Source organism: Thermobia domestica, chromosome 8 (assembly GCF_964235325.1).
Source record: "Thermobia domestica chromosome 8, izTheDome1.hap1.1, whole genome shotgun sequence".
NCBI lineage: Eukaryota > Metazoa > Arthropoda > Insecta > Zygentoma > Lepismatidae > Thermobia > Thermobia domestica.
In genome coordinates this window covers 22,592,802-22,615,711 of record NC_137461.1, presented here as the reverse complement: position 1 = coordinate 22,615,711, position 22,910 = coordinate 22,592,802, and the positions used below count along the sequence as shown (strand labels likewise).

The following is a 22,910-nucleotide window of genomic DNA, read 5'->3' as shown; positions in this document are numbered from 1 at the left end:
CTTTCCATTATGACACCACAGCATGGTTGATAAGTTGAGTTGATTTTGAGTTTAACGTCCCGTTCAGCAGCGAGGCTATATGAGACGTGGACCTACTGATTAACGTGGAATCCGAACCATATGAGCTCCCGACGGGAATCGAACCCGGATCTTTCACGCCAAAGGCGCGTACTCTAATCGCTTCGCCAAAGACTATTCGCTCAGTATGGTTGATAAAGTATAACCTGTAAGTACTATTAACTATTAGACTTTATTTTTTTGTTTAATTATGATATTGTCCAAAGATAAGATATGGTTGGTCAATGGTAGAGCGCTCACCTCTAGTCTATGGGATCCCTTATTCGATTCTCGGCTAAGTACGTTTGTGGTAGACAACATCGTGTTCGTGCCCAAGTTCGTTAATGGAGTCAATCTATAACGGATAACTGCGACTTGAACGTACGGTATTATATCGTTTACAATCTATAACATCTCTTAGCTTTTATGCAACCTGCACATTAGTATAGCGTTGCTGGTTGCCTATTATAAAGGGAATCCATAACGGGTAACTATGACTGATGTACGGCGTGACATTCGCTAGATTTTATGCTACCTGTACAATAGTAAAGCATTGCTGGTTGCCTATGGTAAAGGCAATGCATAACAGATAACTACAACTTTAACGTACGGTGCTGTATCGCTTACAATCCATGGCATTCCCTACTTTTTATGCAACCTGTACAGTAGTATAGCATTGCTGGTTGCCTATGATAAAGGAATATCTACTGCCTTTACCAAAATATATACAGTATATTACAATGGGTGATATGCATAAAAGTGAGATCTTACTCTTTGCTCAAAATTTTGAGATTAATCTCAAGGTTGTATGCATAAAAGGCGAGACAATGTGACGTCATTTGAGTTTAATCTCAGGCACCTGAGTAAATGCTCGGAACTTATGAATCATACTGTGATTTCTCACTTTTCGTATGCACAAAGATGAGTATAATCTCAACTAGCTGAGATTAATCTACAAAGTTTTTGAACCACCTCAGTACCTGTTTCACTTTCTCATAGTGGGAGAATGGATCAAAATGGTTAAATTTATGGATGTGAAGCCAAGAAGAAAAATGTACAAAGTTCGGAGAGACTCTGATGTGTATGTAAAGATAAACGTCTATATAGATTTGAAAAACAAAAAGTACAATGGATCACACAGCATTTTCTTTGGAATTTATTGGAAACCAGAGATGGGGTTCTGAATAATAAGAAGATGAAAGTTTTTGCTTTCACGTTGCACTTTCAATGATAAAAAAAATACAATAAATAAACAAAAACGTATTAAAAAATAAGTATAATAAATAAATATGGTGGTGTAGGGAGGAACAACTTCTTGTTCTTTAGTAATTCATAGTGTAGACCATTTTAGGGTCAGTGATGCCCAGTCCACTTCCGATTTCAACATGTGCGCTCTAATACTTTCTATGTGTGAATACATGTATCCTTTAATAAGGAACAAGATTACACTTGATCATTTTTCTCTACTTTTTATAATTTTGGAGCTAATCGAATTTTTTCCTGCTTATTTTAAAACTTTGATTCTATGTTTTCGGGAAACCGAGATTGCCATTTCTTTTTCAAAATTTGCGGAAACCCCTAACACCGTTGTACGAGACGGGGATACGGTGGCTCAGGGGTGAGCTTCCCGCTGGTCTGGTGGTTAGTGCATGTACACTCATGTCCAAAATGATTGTCGCATATCTATAATTGTCTTCTTGTAAGAATATAATTTGATAATGATTGTGCAGGATACTTTTAATACTGATACTATGTGTATAATCGGGAAATGTATATTTGTGGCAAATTTCACAGGAATAGAATTATAAATACGAAAATTAGAATGAGTAAAACAAAATGTTGCTAAATGGACAAGAAAGTTTTATTTTTGTTTTATTGTTCTTAATTACTGCTCTTTTGACATGAAATTTGCCACATACATGTCTTTGCCAATTATACACGTACTAACATTGTAAGAAATACCGGGCGAAATCGTTATCAAATTATATTCCTACAACAACATATTTATAGACATGCGACAATAATTTTGGACATGAGTGTACCTTTGGTGTATGGGGTTCCGGGTTCAATTACCAATGGAAGTACCTTTGGAATTTTAACTATCCTCGATGCTTCTGTGTTCGTGTCCCTGTCGTTAAGGAAGTAACTGGAAAAACTGTAGTCTGTACAATGAAGTAAAAATAGAGTAAATTAAGGACATTAAGTTACTGAGACTCGTCTGGTGAATCAGTTAACTTTTAGAAGATGATAGGGCGCTTTCCTCTGGTGCGTGAGGTACCTGATTCGATCCTCGGATAACTCAGGTTGTGGTGAACAACATCGTGCCCGTGGGTTTTCTCGGGTTACTCCCGTTTCCTCCCACTTTCTCATTCCACCAATTCTTCCATTATCATTCATTTCCTTTAATCACGGTCTCCCTTAGCCTAAAGGGTGTAATCGTGAGACGTTAAACTGAAATTTTTCTTTTTCTTTTCTTTCTTTTTTTCTGTTGCATGAGTTTGCATTTCCGTTTTGTTTCCTTATCACGAATGCAAAACTGTTCCCAAATTAGTTCCTCAAAATTGAAACAGAGTTGTGACCGTATGATGGTCGTCACTGTTTTATATTGCTGGAATATTCAAATGAAAGTAGCCGTACTTTAATCAATCTAATTCAACAGAAGAAAAGCCTTGCTTTCGTACTGGAAAAATAACGCCACTGATTTTAATTTTACTGACATGTTTTCACTTGCTGCACACCTGTGAAGTCCTGATTTAGAAAAGCAAAGAAAATCAACATCGTTTTCATTACGTCATTTCTGTATGAAACGTCATCAAAGCCAAGTTCTCATGAGACGGAACTGCGTGTGTCAAACTGAGAACAATCTCATTCCTATTCCTTCTTTTTATGCATAAGAATTTCGAGTAAGAACTCATTTATAGATTAATCTCGTTCAAGAGGTGAGATTGTACTCACTAATTCTTAGTCATTTTTCATGCATATTATCCGATGCTTTTATTATATTACTTTTTTCTGCTGGTTTGTTAGAGTCAAATCTTGCCCTTAAATTTCGCGTATTATTCCCGCACTAACTAGAGCTCTAAAACTGTGTACGATACGTAAACAATCCGATGATGTTACAATATTTTCACATATTTTTTGCTCTAGTTTATCGTTTTAATATTAAAACTAGTAGAATTAGCTATTTAGAAATATATAATTATCAAATTAATGGTGAATATACAACCAAAACGCTCCCTGAACTCTAATTGATTGCAGACGACTAGTCGTTTTGTTGACTTCATATTAAGATGTTTGGGCATTTACCAAATAAGTTTGTTCGTTTTTCTTTTCATAATAAAAGGAAATACGCAATTGCAGTTCCACAAAGCAAGTGTTAAACAAAGTTTATTTCGTTGAATCATAAGACATGTATACACAAAAATATAGACATCTTTGAAGGACGTGGCGGATTCAGGGGGGGGGGCGATCGCCCCCCAGAAGAGGAAACTTTTTTATTCTATATATAAATAAAACCCATCCCAGAGTCTGGAGCTCTTAAAAGTAGCTCTAAGTAGCAGTATTACAACCCACCGCCCCCCAGAAGTCCGTCCTGGATCCGCCCCTGACACAAACAATAATTTCAAAAACATAAATCCGGGTTCGTTTCCCAGCTGGAGATCATGGGATCGGGTTTCATGTTAATCAGGAGCTCCCGTCTCATATATCCTCGATGCTGAAAGGGACGTTAAACTCAAAATCAACTCATTGAAACATAATTTTCACATTTGCAACTTTCTGCGTTGCATCCCTTCGAGATTGAGAGAGCTCACAATTAAGATTGAGAAGATAAACCATATGTCAATCTTATTTTCAGAGACAAGTAACGTCAGCTATCTAGAGTCATTAAAAAGGGGCCAAAGGGGGTGAAATTTCCGATCTTAAGGACAATTGAGGTCCTGCCGTATTAATGTTTGGATTAACTCGATATTAACGCCTTCTTTCAGTATCAAGAATTTTCCTCTGTATACTTGGACCCGAGTTCGCTTTCCGGTAGGGATATTTGCCTCGGATATAAGTCCGAGTGGTAGCTCGGATTCTACTTTAAGAGCAAGTCCTGTCTCGTCAAGCTTCGGTGCTGAAGAGGAACGTGTAACACTCCAGCCAACTTCTTACGAAATTTCTGTTAATCTGCAGTTGAATGGTATTTGTTTAAATTAATAATTATTGGTGTTACTATAATCATCAGAGGCAGCAGTATCATTTTAGATTCTCTTAGGGGGTGGGTGGGGCCAAGAATCTAGATGTCAGTAGATTTTCATTTTTTTAATTGGTATATTATTATCTTATGGATTAAAATGTATACAAATGTCAAATTAGGGGTTGCAATTGCCCTCCCTAAAGCCTCAAATGACGCCCCTGCACCAATCCGTAGTACACCACCTGTCATTGTTTTCATAGGGAGTGTTGACTATGCCATTTTTAATTAAGATAACTATCCTCACTTTAATGATAAATATATAAACGTTGTGTGGTTCTGATTATCTCTGTATAATCAACATCTTTATCCGCTGAGGAAATTGACAAATACTAACAATAATAATTTTATAGCACTATAAGGTAGGTTATTTGTGGCCAATATAAAGTTCAAAAATACGCTGTCTATTAAAGTGAAACTGATCCTAAAATACACTCCCATCAATCTTTAATTATGACTGTAAGAAGATAACATTACAGTACGGTTAATGAGATGTAATGACAATATCATTCAATTAATGTTTTCAGAATTGTGGGTATATCTACTAAAATAATAACAATAATACAGTGAAACCTATCTTTAGCGGAATCGAGTGGGACTTGCAAAAAATTCCGTTAAAGTCAGGTTTCCGCTTAGTGGAGGTAAACCTTTCCTTAAAAAAAAAAAATGCTTATAAAGGGGCATACTGAGAAAATATATTGCTGTACGTACATTGTTCGATTACAGTGTTTCTTTCTTCTACGAATAAATACACACAAAAATTAAAATGAATACAAAATATACTATGCACACGTTTTCTTTATTTTTCTAATAGCCAAGCAGGGTTTTCTGTGTACATTGCTGCTTGACTTTCCGCATACACTTTAGCCTGAGAAATTATACTAAGTGAATCAGAATCATTTTTCCGTAAGGCAAATTTTTGCAGTTCCTTTAAACTTCTGAGAGAATCTTGATATATATTTATTCTACTGTTCTTGGAACTCGGTATCGTATTCCTCGTTTTCCTCTATCTCGTTTTCTTCTTTCCGACATTCCGTATGATTCTTGATTAAGTTGCGGGAATTAAGGACAATTTGTGGGGGTAAATATGAGTAGTGGTTGGGGAAAGTCTACACTGTCCAGAAATATTTAACAAAAGAACGAACATTTTATCGCTGACAGTATAATGTATATGTCTCACAAAATTTCTAAACATCTTCTAAACGCTGTAGTCCGGAACTCAGAATTTTCCGTTAAATGTTTATTTTTCTTTCCGTTGTCCGCGTAGCACAGTTTCCGCTTAATGAAGGGACTTTTTACACGTTTTGTTCTCCAAAATTCATGGGACCGTGAAATATTTCCGTTTAAGACAGTTTTCCGTTTAATAAAGGATCCGTTGAAGACAGGTTTTACTGTATTTTCTTTCGCTGTCCTAAAAATAATGTTCCAGCACCCTATTTAATATGGTTAATAGGATTTTTTTTCAAAAAGAATGGCAAATATTTTTACATCATTACAACACGTAAATATTCCGATTTAACAATGCGAAGTTCGTTTTTCGCAACATGTATTGTAATTGGGTTGGTAAGACTACTCTTATAAGTAAATTGTAGTGTGGATTTTGTTGGGGTGGAATGATGAGATAGTACTTTCTTTCAAGACGAAGGCAGTAACAGATAGTGGAGAACAATATCCCAATATGATTACCATTTTTCTGAACGAAATTGATATGGAACACAAGTGGTTTCAACAAGATGACGCTGCTTCATACAGGACGATTATCTTGCTGAGTAAGAAATTTCCTGCGGAAGTCCTCTTCTGAAATAATTACCAAAATTGGCCAGATAGGTTTTGTGACCTTATTCATTGCTACTACTTCCTGCTGGAGGCTTCTGAAATCGCAAAGGTCTGCCGAAACAAACGTCGAATAGTGTGAGGACTGAATGGGGAAATTCAACATGTTGTCAGCTACGTCAGTGAACAAATATATGCAAAAATAATCGTGAAGTCCTGCAGAATTAGTCATGGGGGGATAAATGCAAGAAATCATCTTGTCTTCTTAAATTGCTATGTTTATCTGTTATAATGATGTAAAAAAAATAGTATATCATTTTGTAAACATACGTATTTTATTGTGCACATTAAATCCATCACTTTTAATGAGACACACAACCTTGCAATTGTTTAGCAGTACATACCCTATGTAAAGATTCCCTATTACTCTAACATATTAGGTGTTGCGTGCATATTGTGAACTCCCACTTTGTGCATCCAGGGGCGTCGTTAAGGGGGGGTAAAGGGGGGAGCCTCCCCTTCCAAAGTTACCAATTTCTTGACAAGTTGGCAAATTAAAATACATAGTTGGAAATTTGAAGAATGACGTTTTGTTCAATTGACTTATTCGGTTTAACATTTTCTTAGGGACTCAGTTGCTGCAAATTGTTATCAGTTCTTCTATAGGCTTGGCATAAATTTTGTGTAGTTTCCTATCTTGAAATAAATTGATATATTCGTTTAAAGTTTCTTTATTTGTTGCAAGTGATCACAGTTCACTTTTGTTCACTTGATATTCCTAAAGATTTGGAGGAATCTTTAATGAAAAATCGGGAATTGTACTACTGACTAAAGCAGAATAGAGTTGGCATGCAAAGACACACAGAGGAGGCGTTTCGGTGGCAAGTAGAGCATTAGACGCAAAAGCATTTGATACAAGAGCGTATAGAAGGCAACAGGTAGTGACTGGATAGAATTGATATTAATAAAACAAGGACAAGGCTGGTTAGTATTAAGCCTGTCATACGTCCCGTAAAAAAACGGGACAGTCCCGATTTTGGGCCCGAGTGTCACGCATCCCCGTAAATTTAGTTGGTACAGGAAAATATACCATATTTTAATTCCACCCCCATTTCTGCTATCAATACAAGCTTATTCGAAAAGTGAAAAATCAAAAATTCTAACATTGGCTGGGATAATGTGAATGAACAATAAAGTGTAGCATGTAACAGTTTTGAGCAAGTTATCACAATACCCTGTCCGACTTGATAGCGAGCGAAATTTGCAATGCTACTTTTTCCATTGTACCTAATGGAAACTCGAACACTTTCTTTAAAAAAAAAAAAAAAAAAAAAAAAAAAAAAAATTCCAAGCACAGGAAAGATGAGTGACTTTTTCTTGAGAGAGACATTAAATAAAGTAACAAGAATTATAATAGTTTTGAGAGGCCATGGGTACAGAATTGTGCTTGGTCCAGAGCTTAGAAATATGTAAATCTGGTTCTGACAATTATACACGACATAAAGAGAAAAATCAACTTTTCATCAGGTTAAACTGACAAACGTATTTTTGAGAAATACTACCATGTAAATAAATATTGCTAAACGCGCGAAGAATATTGAATGTAGATTGTATCACTGATTTAAACCATTTGCATATTGTTTTTCTGTAAAGCATTTTTATAAGACATTATCTTAAGTTTTTAAGATGAATCTTTTGTAGTTGGATTGTCAACATCTTCAGTCCATAAAGTTAATTGCAAGGAAAGACAAGAGAAAAATAGCTGCAACTTAGGGAACTTCCGCCTATTATATTGTTCAAAAAAATAATTGCCGGTTAGGCTAAAGGAGACGATAATGATGAGAAATGAATGAAATGGTGGAATGAAGAAAGTGGGAGGAAACAAGAGAACCCCGAGAAAACCCATGTGCTTTTCCACTACAATGTTCACTTAAAGCAAGCTGGGATCGAATCAAGGGTCCCATGCACCAGAAGTGAACGCTATACCACTGAGCCACCGCGGCCTATTATACTGTTGTTCATAACCAGAGGTGCAGTTTATTTATTGGATTGTGTTGGAAAGTTTGCGGGGGAACGGGATCTAAGGTGTCCCGTATTCTCATGAAGAAAATATGGCAGGTTTATTAGTATAAACTTTTTACTATAGTATATAAATTTGACAAATTTAAGAGTTTATTTTCTAATAGTAAAATGTCAAATGAAGTAGATGTTGATACCAGAGTGAATATACTTTGTATTGCGTAACCGTGTATGCTTTGTGTGTGAATAAAACTTTCGCTTTGAAACAAAAGGTGATCATATTAATATAGAGGACAAGAATAGCTTATTTCAGTTCTGTTTTGCAATAAGACTTCCTATTTACAGGGTTTTTCGAGTAGGGAGAACTGAACAAAAGTGTGTTTTGGGAATGGTATCACCAGTGCCTTGCATAACGGGGGGCGATAGTCCCGGGCGCCGAAGAATGGGGGCGCAAAATTGGGGAGAAAAATGAAAACAAGAGAATGAAAGAAAAAGAGAGAAAGGAAAAATTACTTGGAATATTACTAGTATGTACTTAAATCCTCTTTCTTCTTTACGAAGTGGTCCTATAATGTTACTCATGTTAGGAAAATATACAGTATGTGCACATATATAAAATGGAAGGAAAAAAGGTGCTCAAAACACTGTTCAACAACGAAAATGTAAATTGAACAAAATCAGCTAATTCTTATTGATTTTGTGGTGCTGATCACGAATTTGAAAGTTATTTTCGAATATTAGCTCTACTTTTCGTTTTACAGGCATGTCTAATAATAACGCTTTAAAAATAAATATATTCGCTTCGTTTGGGGTAAAATGTTACACTGATCCGGCAACACTGGAGAAACTATATGAACGCTTAGTTTCATTGTGTTCCTTATCTCAGTAGTGTTCTGCTATTGTTAGAAAGGACAGGTTTAGTGCAGTTATCAGCGTTTTGGGTGTGACGTTTGTGTACTGCAGGACATAAAAATACAACTACAAGTACGCAAAAATACTGGTATTTCGAATGTATATTTTTAAATAGTTGTCGGAACTATTTCAAGTGACATTTTGAGGATTTCAATAAACAGAAATGCCGCGAAATTGTGTAAACAGTGCGGATAGCTTCTGCTACGTGTGTGGGGAAGTGACATTTTCCTCACAAAAGCAGACTATAACACCACTAATAAGAAAAGCCTATCAATATTACTTTGGTTGTAAAATTGGAGACCAAGATAAATCTTGGGCACCCCAAATTGTGTGTAATACTTGTGAGAGCAATCTAAGAAATTGGATTAATGGGAAGAGGCGCTCAATGCCTTTTGCAGTGCCCATGATTTGGAGGGAGCCAAGCGACCACATCAGAGACTGTTATTTTTGTATGGTTCCTTCCGTCAAGAAGGGAATTTCCACGAAGAAGAAGCGGGCCTTGATCTATCCTAACATTCCTTCTGCAATGCGCCCTGTTCCACATGGAGAAGGACTACCTGTTCCTGACCCACCTAAAGAATACGATCTTTTTTCTGGTGATGATCAAGAAGTTGAAACTCCTGAATCAAGTACTTCGAAGGACCCTACGTTTGTTGTAGAAGAACCTCCATGTGAACCACATAGACTTACTCAAGAGGAACTAAGTGATCTAATCAGAGACTTGGACCTCTCGAAAAGCAAAGCCGAAATTTTAGCGTCACGCTTAAAGCAATGAAATTTATTGCAGGAAAAAGTAAATATTTCAGTGTATCGGAATATGGAGATGATGTTCACTTCATTTTTTACTATGGAAGACACACTTGTGGCATGTACAGATGTAAATGGTCTCATGAGGGCACTTAAAATTAATTACGAACCTACGGAGTGGAGGCTCTTTATAGATTCGTCCAAGGTGAGTTTAAAGGCAGTGCTTTTACATATTGGAAATGAACTTCCTTCAATTCCTGTAGGTTACGCAGTTCATATGAAGGAATCTTATGAAAACTTGAAACGTTTACTTCAAGCCATTAAACATTACGATTTTCAGTGGCTCATTTGTGGTGACCTTAAAGTAATAGGACTGTTGCTAGGTATGCAGTTAGGGTATACAAAGTATTGTTGTTTTATAGTAGAGTAGAGATCGTGGATCTCATTACCGCAAAAGTGATTGGAATACCAGAGAAACTCTTCAGCCGGGAGTGAAAAATGTGCAGCATGAACCACTGGTAGATCGTAACCGAATTTTGCTTCCCCCTCTACATATTAAATTAGGTCTTATGAAAAGTTTTGTTAAGAGCATGAACCAAGAAGATGAGGCCTATAAGTACCTAAGAGGACAATTCCCTCGATTAAGTGATGCCAAAGTTAAAGAGGATGTTTTCATGGGGCCACAGATTAGGCAACTATTCAAAGATCACAAGTTCGACGAAATTCTCCAAGGTGAGGAGAAAACTGAGTGGGAAAGCTTGAAGAGTGTTTGTTCACAGTTCTTGGGAAGACACCGAGCAACAAATTACAAACAACTGGTAGCAAAGTTGTTATTGTGCTACGAAAATCTTGGTTGCAATATGTCTCTGAAACTCCACTTTCTTCATTCACTTTAGACTTCTTTCCCGAAGATTGTGGAGCAGTAAGTGACGAACATGGTGAGCGTTTCCATCAAGATATTGCAGCCATGGAGAAGAGATATGAGGGAAAGTGGAGTTCTAACATATTGGCCGACTACTGTTGGACTATTGCAAGGGATGCTCCAGATGTAACCTACAAAAGGCAAGCCAAGCGAAGACGCTCAAAATAAAATAAACATAATCCTGTACAAGGGATCACTTGGAACTTTTGTCTACATTGCAGTGTAGTTCTTGCACAAAAATGTATTTGTACATATTTTTCATGTTTTGATGTTAATACTGATTTTTATTACGGAATTGTTAATGTTTAACCCTTTCACTGTGGAAGGCGACGGAAAAAAATTTCCCTAACCTGCGAATGTCGATTATAGTCGACGTGTTAAAATTTGTCTTTATCTTGGGTTTGTCGATTGTAGTCGCCAAAGGTTTTCTGTGTAATTTCTATTGTTTATCGAAAACAATAGAACACAAACAAAAATGAACGGTACAACTTTGGCGACTACTCTCGACAAAGCCAAGATACGGACAAACAAAGTTTAACACGTCGACTATCGTCGACATTCGCATGTTAAGGAAATTTGGTTCTGTCGACAAAAGTCGACTTCCTCTGTGAAAGGGTTAACTTGACCACGGTTACTTTATTTTCTGTATCGCTGTGAAACTGGTATTTGCGCAGTTTTGAAAAAGGAAGTACAAGAGTATAGAAAGCTAAAGGTTAGGGTACTTCTTAACTCCCCAGCTTATCACATCACAGTGAAATAGATAAAAAAAAAAGTGAAATGTAGGTTTTTAGAAGGATTTTGCTTAAATGTTCTATAAATATTAATACATTTGTATATATACAGCTACTGTTGTATAAGGGCGTTTTTCTTCACAACCTGAGCTAAGAAAATTCTTCTAGAAACGTATTATGTACAATTAAAAAAACTGTAGATGTGCATGTAAAGAAAATATTGAAAGTGAACTTCCTGAGGGGGGAAAAACAACGTATTTCATTTATGAAGTAATGTAAGTCTGCTGAAGCGAACACTAGCAACAACTCACAAAAGTTATTTACGTAGTTAACAGTCTTGTTGCGTGTGTACGCTAAACTCATTTAGGACTATTTAATAATAATCCTAATTGAGAAAACGAAATCTCTTAACGTAGAACACTGAAGAATTGTCGCCGTAATGGAAAAATCTTTTTTAGGAGCTAATTGCGTATAGACCACTGTTATCTTCGCATTAACTTCTTCAGTTTAGTTGTACGTTCTACAGTTTAGAAGGGAAATCAGCATTTCTCATTCCAAAATAAACAGAAAACACAGTTGTATCTGATTTTTATATTAAAGTAGTGTGACTTCCATAATTTCTGTAATATTACTTGCGTGTAATATTAGGTACTCTTTAATTTGTTTTCTACTAGAATTTATTCTTTCTCGTGTGTTTATAAGATCACACATGTATACAAGGTGTTTCAAAACAACACCGACAACATTTGGGAAGTGATTCCTGACACCAAGATAAGACAAAAGGTATAGACCAATCTGGGTGCACAAGTGCTTCCTTTCGGAGTTATAGGCTGCGGAAAACATAGAAAAAAATGAACTTTAAAGTTCCATGAACACAAATATCCAAGTTTCAGAATCCTGCGGTGCTTCCGCAACAGTTTTTATAGAGGGAGTTTGGCTACGGGCATACAATTTAAAGTAGCCGTCAACTACCTCTCTAAAATTTTTTGCGGAGGTACCGCACGAATCTGAAAATTGATATTTGAATAGAGCACATATTAGTTCCTAAGTGAAGTCTTGACCCGACTACGGTAGGTCTTATAGTTCTGGAGCTATGGACCTTTAAAGTTTTTTTTAATGTTTTCGGCAGCCTATAACTCCGAAAGGAAGTATTTGTACACCCAAGTTGGTCTATACTTTTTGTCTTAACTTGGTGTCCGGAATCACCTAAACGTTGTCGGTGTTGTTTTGAAACACCCTGTATATTGTACAGTACTATTAAATAAAATATTAAATGAAATTATTGATTTCTGTTCCATGTTTATGCCCTTCAGAATTAAAGAGACATATGATCAACGAAAGAAAACGATTATAAAAGAATTGGTGGAACGCAAATGTGGAAGGAAACGGAAGAACCCCGAGAAAACCCATGAACAAGATGTTATATATATATATACTAGCCTTTGGCCAGCTGGGGGCTTCGCCCCCAGACCCCCGTGTTTGCTCGGCCTACGGTCTCGCATGTCATATGTTCGTGCATTTATTCTTAATGTTTCCTTAAATCGGCCCAACATCCCCAGATCTCATATTTATCATCCTTTGCTCCTTAATACTCTGCTTAATAACTCACAGTTTATTTTTTATAGCAACCTTTCTTTTGTCAACCACAATTTATCGACTTATTATATAATGAATGATGATGTTGGATTCTCATTTTCAAAGGTTTTTTTTTCTTATTTATAATTTTCAAAAAAGAAATCTGGGATTTTTGTTCGACCATAACTCTTGCATATTTGTAAGACAAAGGTCGATTCTTTTTCTTGTAACTTTGTAGTATTTCCACACCACCCCTGTGGTATCCTGCTACACGCATACTCCTTTGAATGAAAGCTTTTGCTTCGTCATGTCTTTCGTATACTAAAAAAACTGGAACGTAAGTGGTATTTGTGTCTGGGAAGGTTCGTATCATAGTGTCAAAATGAAGTTCAATATGATTTGTATTTGGACAGGCACCAAGCATTCTCCATAAAGAAGCTTAAAGGGATTTCTTTTTGCGTAGAATCTTATGTTACTATCAAGTATAAGTGAAAAGGAATTTTTGCAGCAGACATGTATCATACTCCGAAATGAAAGTCCAATGGTGTTGTTCCCTGGGTATAGTTGTTATTTCTTTATTACACTTTTACGGGTACACTGGAAGTGTTGAAATTAAAAAAAAAAAAAGCATCATATCCTAAGCATTATGCATTGCAACACCACATCGTTGTATATTGGGGTTGTATATGTCTCAGACGTTTGTTTTATGCCCAAATAATTGAAAAGGAACGATAACCATTTCTGCAGTCTAAGACGAACTTTTATTTTTGCAGTGTTTTGCCCATTGGACACCATCTATAACTGACATTGTAATTAATTGTGTATGTAATCTGTTTGCTTATTACATACTGAATGCAAGAAGAAAGAATACACTTATCATACATGAATTAGAAACTTCAAACGGAATTAGGCTCAGATCTTGCAAACGGTCCGAGATATTGAAAAATTAATCGAAAAAATCTCCCTTTTATAGTATCATTTGCCAATTTTTATCACGGCGTCTATAACTTTTGTCTGTAATGAACATGTACAGATGTTTCCAGGAATGTCAAGGAGATTCATGCTCATATGCGAATGATGCGCTGTGTAGAGAGCGCAGGTTCTTGTCCTCGGAACGATTACCATTATCGGAGGTACTGATTTGATATGTAGTGCACAACTGTTTAAAACAAATAACATTAAATGAAATTAAACAATTAACAGCAACCGCTATAATGATAACTTAAGGTAACAATAACCATGCATTTTAACAAGAGATCAACAAGAATACAACATATAAAGCAACTGTAACAAACACGTTCCGTAATACCCGTTTCAAAAATCCCCTAAAAACTAAAAATATTCACTTTTGGCAATTTTCCTTTGACATGCCAAATTTAGTCATTGTAATCCTAAAGAAATTGCCCAATAATTTTGAGATATAAAAGTAGTTCCTATAAATAAACCCCACCAAGTTGGAATTTTTTATTTCTGTTAATTTATAAAGGTAAGCAAGAAAGTTCTGTCGCTTTTGTGGAGGTCTGTGTTCAATTGGACCTCCCACCGTGAGTTGAATGCGAATGAGGATAAGACGAAGGTCAGCAGTTGTTCTGCGTAAGTGCAGCATACTACCTGGTTATGGTAGTTCAGTTACAATGTGAACTTGCGTCAGAACAGAGTGAATGAGACCTCCACAGAGCGTCATAAGGGCGTGTATGCAATACGAGTTCAAAATGGGGACAAAGGCAGCTGCAGCGGAGCGGAATTCTACCGACTTTCTTTTTTTTTCCTATCTCAACTATCTGAAAGATAAGATTTTGTATCCCAAGAAAACGCCCATTTAAATAGCATAGGAATTTCTTCATCCCCTTTCGACCCCTGAAAAATTAAAAATATTCACTTTTGGCAATTTTTTCACGGTTAGTTCTCAAAGGCTACAATCATGCCAAATTTCATCATTCTAATCATACCGGAAGTGCCTAAACATTTTAGGGTGTAGAAGACGTCCCACATAAATAACATGAAAAAGATTTTTTTCAGTTCTCCATAAAACCAATCTACGGTTGCAAATTTTCATTTCTGATGATTCACTTAGGTAAAGCTAACGAAAACGTACAAGCATACCGAATTTCAAGCTTTTATTCCAATTCAAAGTACCTAAAACATGAGATTATACGTCAAAAAAAGGTCCATTTAAATAACATGGGGAAATTCTTCATTCCCTCTTTAGAACCCCTAAATATTAAAAATATTCACTTCTGGCATTTTTCTGTGGGTTTGTCCCGAAAAGCCACAATCATGTCAAATTTAATCATTGTAGCCCTACAGGAAGTGCTCAATGAATTGAGGGTGTAAAAGATGTCCCATATAAATAACATGGAAAAGATCTTTCAGTTCCCTATAACCATTCTAAAGTTGGAATTTTTTACTTTTGGCAATTTTTCTGTCGGTTAGTCCTGGAAGGCTACAATCATGCCAAATTTCATCATTCTAATCCTGCCGGAAGCGCCTAACCATTTTGGGGTATAGAAGACATCCCACATAAATAACATTGGAAAGATTTTTCAGTTCCCCATAAAACCGCCTTACGGTTAGAAATTTTCGTTTCTGATGATTCACTTAGGTAAAGCTAACGAAACGTACAAGCATACCGAATTTCAAGATTTATTCCAATTCTAAGTATCTATAATATGAGATTATAGGTCTAGAAAAAGGCTCGTTTAAATAACATGGGGAAATTCTTCATCCCCTCTTTAGACCCCCTAAAAATTAAAAATATTCACTTTTGGCAATTTTCCTGTGGGTTTGTCCCGAAAAGCTACAATCATATCAAATTTAATCATTGTAGCCCTACAGGAAGTGCTCAATAATTTGAGGGTGTAAAAGGTGTCCCATATAAATAACATGGGAAAGATTTTTCAGTTCCCTATAAAACCACTCTAAAGTTGGAATTTTTTACTTTTGGCAATTTTTCTGTCGGTTAGTCCTGGAAGGCTACAATCATGCCAAATTTCATCATTCTAATCTTGCCGGAAGTGCCTAAACATTTTGGGGTATAGAAGACGTCCCATATAAATAACATTGGAAAGATTTTTCAGTTCCCCATAAAACCAATCTACGGTTGCAAATTTTCATTTGTGATGATTCACTTAGGTAAAGCTAACGAAAACGTACAAGCATACCGAATTTGAAGTTTTTATTCCAATTCTAAGTACCTAAAACATGAGATTATAGGTCCAGAAAAAGTCTCATTTAAATAACATGGGGAAATTCTTTATCCCCTCTTTAGACCCCCTAAAAATTAAAAATATTCACTTTTGGCAATTTTCCTGTGGGTTTGTCCCGAATAGCTATAATGATGTCAAATTTAATCATTGTAGCCCTACAGGAAGTGCTCAATAATTTGAGGGTGTAAAAGGTGTCCCATATAAATAACATGGGAAAGATTTTTCAGTTCCCTATAAAACCACTCTAAAGTTGGAATTTTTTATTTTTGGCAATTTTTCTGTCGGTTAGTCCTGGAAGGCTACAATCATGCCAAATTTCATCATTCTAATCTTGCCGGAAGTGCCTAAACATTTTGGGGTATAGAAGACGTCCCATATAAATAACATTGGAAAGATTTTTCAGTTCCCCATAAAACCACTTTACGGTTAGAAATTTTCATTTCTGATGATTCACGTAGGTAAAGCTAACGAAAACGTACAAGCATACCGAATTTCAAGCTTTTATTCCAATTCTAAGTACCTAAAACATGAGATTATAGGTCCAGAAAAAGTCTCATTTAAATAACATGGGGAAATTCTTCATCCCCTCTTTAGACCCCCTAAAAATTAAAAATATTCACTTTTGGCAATTTTTCTGTGGGTTTGTCCCGAAAAGCTATAATCATGTCAAATTTAATCATTGTAGCCCTACAGGAAGTGCTCAATAATTTGAGGGTGTAAACGGTGTCCCATATAAATAACATGGGAAAAAATTTTCAGTTCCCTATAAAACCACTCTAAGGTCGGAATTTTTTACTTGTACTGATTTACTTAGGTAGTGCTAACGAAAATGTGTAAGCATACCGAATTTCAAGTTTCTATTCCTATTCTAAGTACCTAAAACATGAGATTATAAATCCAAAAAAAAGGTCCATTTAAATAACATAGGGAAATTTTTCATCCCCTCTTTAGACCCCCTAAAAATTAAAAATATTCACTTTTGACAATTTTCCTGTGGGTTAGTTCCGGAAAGCTACAATCATGCCAAATTTAATCATTGTAGCCCTACAGGAAGTGCTCAATAATTTATGTCAGCTCATGTAGTTTTATATATAGTTAGGATATAATAAATTCTTGTTACCGGGGATTGAACTAAGAACCCCTTACACCAGAGGAGAGCGCTGTGTTATTGAGCCACTGTGCCTCCCGTTCTACGAAGAGGAAGGAAGAATTAACGAATAATGTGTATTATTGCTTATTGCTTAACTACATCAATTACGAGGGACGTTTGAAGGTAAGATCCGTTTAACAATATTTAGTAAAGCTCTAGCGTTCATAGTTTTGCGCATGCGCAGTATCTCCTGGCATCTTTTGAGTATAAATAGACACCATATGGAATAGCATTGCGTAGTGTGAAGTAGAAGAGCTCTAAAAGATCAAGTGGCCCGCTGCCTGTGAAATAATATCTGTAACTCGATTCCTGACTGCAAGAAATGTGACACTGGCCGAAATTCATCACCAAACCTGTGCGGTGTATGATCCAAAGGCCGTGAGTGACAGAAAAGTTCGTAAGTGAGTAAGACGGTTTGGGAAGGGCCGAAGAATGTTTATAATGATCAGGCTGGCCTTCTGTAATCTCTTCTGTGAGTACAGCAGAGTTCAAGATTCGTGAATGCAGACGATTCACCATTTTCACGCTATCTATATATATATATATATATATATATATATATATATATAGATAGATAGATAGATATAGAGATAGATAGATAGATAGATAGATAGATAGATAGATAGATAGATAGATAGATAGATAGATAGATAGATAGATAGATAGATAGATAGATAGATAGATATAAACACTCTCTGATTGATTAGTTAGTTGCCAGGAATTGCCTGGAGCCTAAAGGAATTATCCGCTACTGGTAAAAATTCTTTGTAAAGTAACTATCCTAATTTAATCTTTAAATTTTTGTTTATGTAATTTTACTTACCTGTAAGGTAGTTTTTTTTTAAAAAAAAAAGAAGCATATCATCTTCCATGAAGCATATCATCTTCCATCTTCCATTATCATCATTTTCTTTAATGATGATAATCTAAAATATTAAGTATTAATGTGATCATTAAATTTGTTATTTTAAGTCCCTAGTCCTGAATTCTTATCAGGGTCGGCCCTAGGCAATTTGCCGCTCCGTGCAATGACATCATTTGCCTCCGTTCCCTTCTCCAGAGATACACTACCCCATTATGAATAACGAAGGAGAGGGAAAGGGCACTCAAACTCAGAAATACCTAAACACTACAAATACAATCTCGTTGTGTTTTTTCTTTAAATAATAATCTATTATTTTAGTGAAAGACAAAGAAAACACATCTGAGAGGAAGGATGGTAATCCTCTTTTATAGAATTCAATATTGAGTTTCAATCTCAATATATTAGTTTGCAATTCCAGTGCAACTAGCTCTTTTATCTTCATTTCTTAATTTTCCTTCTACATCTGTTATTTAAAAAAAAAAAAACTTGTTTCCACGTTCAATGATAAAGAACTTGCTTGTGACAAAGACAAGACTAGTTTTCTTATCAAAACTGTGATAACTAACTAAATAGAACAGGTGTTCGCTACTGTTCGAGAATTCTGCTGTATTTGACAACAATCAAGCAATTCGTGCTGGGATTTGTTTGACCCTTGCTACTGTCCATGTGACCTTAAACTAATGTAATCTAAACATGATTTATGAATATAGTATTCAAATAGGTCAGCTTGGTAAATTTATCTACGATCATCATGAAGTCTGTTTCCAATAAGAATTATTAATTTTTAATAATATAGTGATGACAAATTTTGCCCTGTTCTTGAACCTTGCTGCCCCGTGCAAAAGCACGTATTGCACAGCCTATATGCTAGAGCCTGCCCTGTTTCGTATTTAACACCAAATCTGTACAATAAACCAGTGCGTAATACTCTATATAATTTTTATGTTGTCAATTTCTTTCTTAGAATGTCAGAAAAAAAAAGATTATCAGCTCCTTCGTAGCTAAGCGGTTATCGTGCCTTTGGCATGGGAGACCCGGGTTCGATTCCCGGCGGGAGCTGATGTGGTTCGGATTCCAGGTTAATCAGTAGGCCCCGCCTCATGTAGCCTCGCTACTGAAAAGGACGTTACACTCCAAATCAACAACGAAACTGAAATTATATAGATATTCATGAGCTAGGGCGTCTACTTGAGCACTAAACAATATGGCAATTTGAAGTGCGTCTGATTTAGAGTCCTAATTTAATCAAGAATGTTATCAACCATATCAAACATTAAATCATAAAAAGAAAAAAGAAAAGAAAATAGCTAAAATAAATAAGCAGGTGTGCTCTCGTTCGTTACGTTGTTCTAATAATAGAAATAAAACTGGTCCTTGTATCTTGCTATGTATGATTTTATAATAACCACGTCACACTGCCTGGGAGATTACCTTGAACGCGCTGACGGTAAAATCGTTATGTAGTATACTTTTGTTTTTTATAATATTTCCGTGATAGTGTCTCTCTTCGCCCATGCTTGGCTGGATACTTGGAAACCGGTCCTTATCCCAATGTAAAACCCACAAAGTCAACTCAGGAAGAAAATTCCCCAACGTGCTCTCTTCAGCAATCGGCCTTGACAATGTGAGCATGTTTTTCCAGTATGTCTGATATATAGTTCCTCTGAATAACGTATCTCTGCTGCGTTTATGGTGGTCTGTGTTTGTTGATATTGATAACTTAAAAAAAGATTACTCAAAGGAACAAAGGATTCTTGTGCTAACACCTGTGTTCAACAGTAAAATGTGATATAACTCTGTGTTGTTTTGTGACTTTCGTCGTGAAAAAGAAGAAATAATGTCCGTGCAAATAATTTTATATACTGTGCTTTTAGTTGTGTTTTTCCTATTCTATTTAGCGTCATGGATAGCAATTAGTGGAGTTTGCTTACTGCGAATTGGAAGATCAGTCCTGTTGTGTGCTTCTAATATTACCCTTTTAGGGGATTTGGCTGCAACTTTGGCAAACATTTTTATAAATATCTTTCTACATATTTTCATGGCGGACTACGCTCAACTGTTGCTAACATTAGGAAGTACTTTCGTAGTTTCTTGTCGCCAGATAGTACTTGTTGCATCTTGGCTAGTGACATACAGTAATTACGCGTTAGACATTTCGTGCTGGTGTCTATCCAACGGTTCCACAATGACGTCAGCAGGAAAAACCGTGCTTGATATTTTATACATACTTGCTAATAATATGGTGTTCAGAGTTTTTAAGTGGGATTGTCCCGAAAAAACAAGCCTCGTGATGACTAATGTGCAGTTCCAAGCATATTGACTTCTGTGTTGTTCTTCAAATTCTAAACAATAATCGTTTTTCTGTGTAACAAAGAAGTTCCCGCGTACAAATACGTAATAATACCTCGATTGTGTTTTTTTATTTTTACAGGAAGTGCAGTTAATAAGAAATATGAGTTAAAGAAGATCAATCACGGAAGTCAAAAGTTTACTTTTGGTGATAGAAGGATATACCCGTATGATTTTCATGAATGTTTGGAGTTCTGTACAAGATGTTGGACCGTTTCTGGACCACTGTGACAGCTGTCCTTCTTTATATTTTATCTGGTGTGCGTCGTCAAATCTGGGTTATGATTCCTCAACAAAGAGCTGTAAGTATATTAACGTTTATGTTTAATACAAACGGTACTAACGGTTGTGTCAAAGGTATTTTAAATTTTGAACTGCCTTCGTATGCTGTTTTATTCACTGTTTCATCTTTAGAAATGACACAACATGATACATTAATAGTAATTTGCCATTAAATCCTAATACCAACCAATGTGACTTCCCTCAATAGTCGCCACTGTAAATCATTGCAATTTAATACTTCCATATCTTTCACCATACTTTGTTTTGCATTCCTAACGAGACAAATTCTAACTCTTCTCAGATAATTTCCTAACAAATATCATTTCCTCTTTCCGTAAACACTGACGACAGATTCATACTGATATGTGAGGTCATAGAAAGATCAATGGAAGGTGGGCATTCGAGATTATTGAAAACTTAACAGTGGGTACCCGCATGTGAACTATTACTTCAACCTTGAGGAACAACGTACGTAGTTGTTGCATACATAAGTTGTACGTATAAAGTTCTTATCTTTATTAGCCACGATGTCCTAACAAAGAAACTGTACACATAAAAGGAGAGGTATTTCTTCAAGCATAACATGAATAACAACATTGTCAGCAAATTCAGTGGGCTATATTGATAGCCAGGGCCGGCTCTACCACATATGCAACAAGTGCAGTTGCATGAGGCGCCAGGTTTCGAGGGCGGCAAAAGCTGTCATAACTATATTATTTGAAACAAATATTTCTTGTTGGAAACAGACTTCATGATAATGCTAATTAAATTTACTAAACTGACCTTCCATTTGAGTGCTACATTCGTAGATCATGTTTAGGTCGCATTAGTTTAAGGTCACATGGACAGTACTAAAGCAAATGATCAAACAAATTCCAGCATGAATTGCTTGATTGTTGTCACAAGAACTCAATTTTCGAACAGTAGCGAACACCTGTTCCATTTAGTTAGTTATCACAGTTTTGATATGAAAACTTGTTTTGTCTTTGTCAAAAACAAATTCCTTATCATCGAAGGTGGAAAACAAGTTATAAAAAAAAAAATAACAGATGTAGAAGCAGTGGCGGCGATTGGACGTTAAAAGTGGGGGGGCAAGGCATGATCTGAATATTTGTATATTAATCTTAGTTTATCTGATTGTTTCTAACACTTTGTTCGACGAAAGGTTGTATAACTAATAGGATACTATCTTCGGTTAAAATACCATATATCGTATTTCATATTTTATTAAATAAATTAACAAGAGCAACGGAAGTAAATACTAGCCCTTTGTACTCTTAAACGACGAAGGTGTAAGAAGAGATTTGATTCCTTGCTCATGAACATCTTTAAACTCTGTCTGGAAAATTGTGTGATCAGATTATTTAATAAAAAAATTTACAAAACAAGTAAATAGAAAGGATAGCTAATATTAATTATAGTAATGAATAATGAGGCTTGTTTTGCAAAAGTTATGTTCAAACTGGAGATTAATGAATAACTTAATTTATAATTTCACACATGACATTAAATATACGTTATTACTCTTACAAGGTACATTCGCGAAGTGTCCCCTCAAAATTCGTGTAAAATTGATTCAAATACAAAGTTCTTCTTGCTACAATGTGTATTGTACTAATTTTAGCAGCCCATACTGGTAATTTGCGTATTTATGAGCCTTCATATATCCGGAATTCAATCATACACTAGTGCTTGGGGTCCCGGGTTCGATCCCAGCCACCGCCAAAGGAACTTTGTGGTGGACAAACACCGTGTGTGTGGGTTTTCTCGGGGTTCTCCCGTTTCCTCCCACTTTCTTCATTCCACCATTTTCATTCATTACTCATCATCACCGTCTCCTTTAGCCTAACCGGCATAACCGTGGGACGTAAAACTCAAAGATTTCATTTTCATTTTTCAATCATACACTAGTATAATGCTCGGACACAAAATTGCTTTTAGTTTCTTTAGATATAACTGGACATGAATGTGGGCATATGCAAAACAAATTTGATCAAGTACTGCTTCCCTGACACATCTTACTAACCCGAGCTGCCATCTTGGATTCAATTTTCGGTTTTTCAAAATTGAATAGTTGCAAGTGAT

The 22,910-nt window shown here is 35.9% G+C and overlaps 1 long non-coding RNA gene across 3 annotated transcripts in view; it reads left to right on the top strand.

The window, feature by feature from the left end:
* Positions 1–22,910, top strand: part of LOC145691583 (uncharacterized) — a 62,570-nt gene that overhangs the window by 16,371 nt on the left and 23,289 nt on the right. For 2 of the 3 annotated variants that reach the window (XR_014132416.1, XR_014132417.1), the window contains exon 2: positions 20,626–20,845. This is a non-coding gene — a long non-coding RNA (uncharacterized LOC145691583). Of the gene's footprint in view, positions 1–20,625; positions 20,846–22,910 lie in introns of those variants that run through there. The other variant, XR_014132418.1, reaches the window with a different exon arrangement.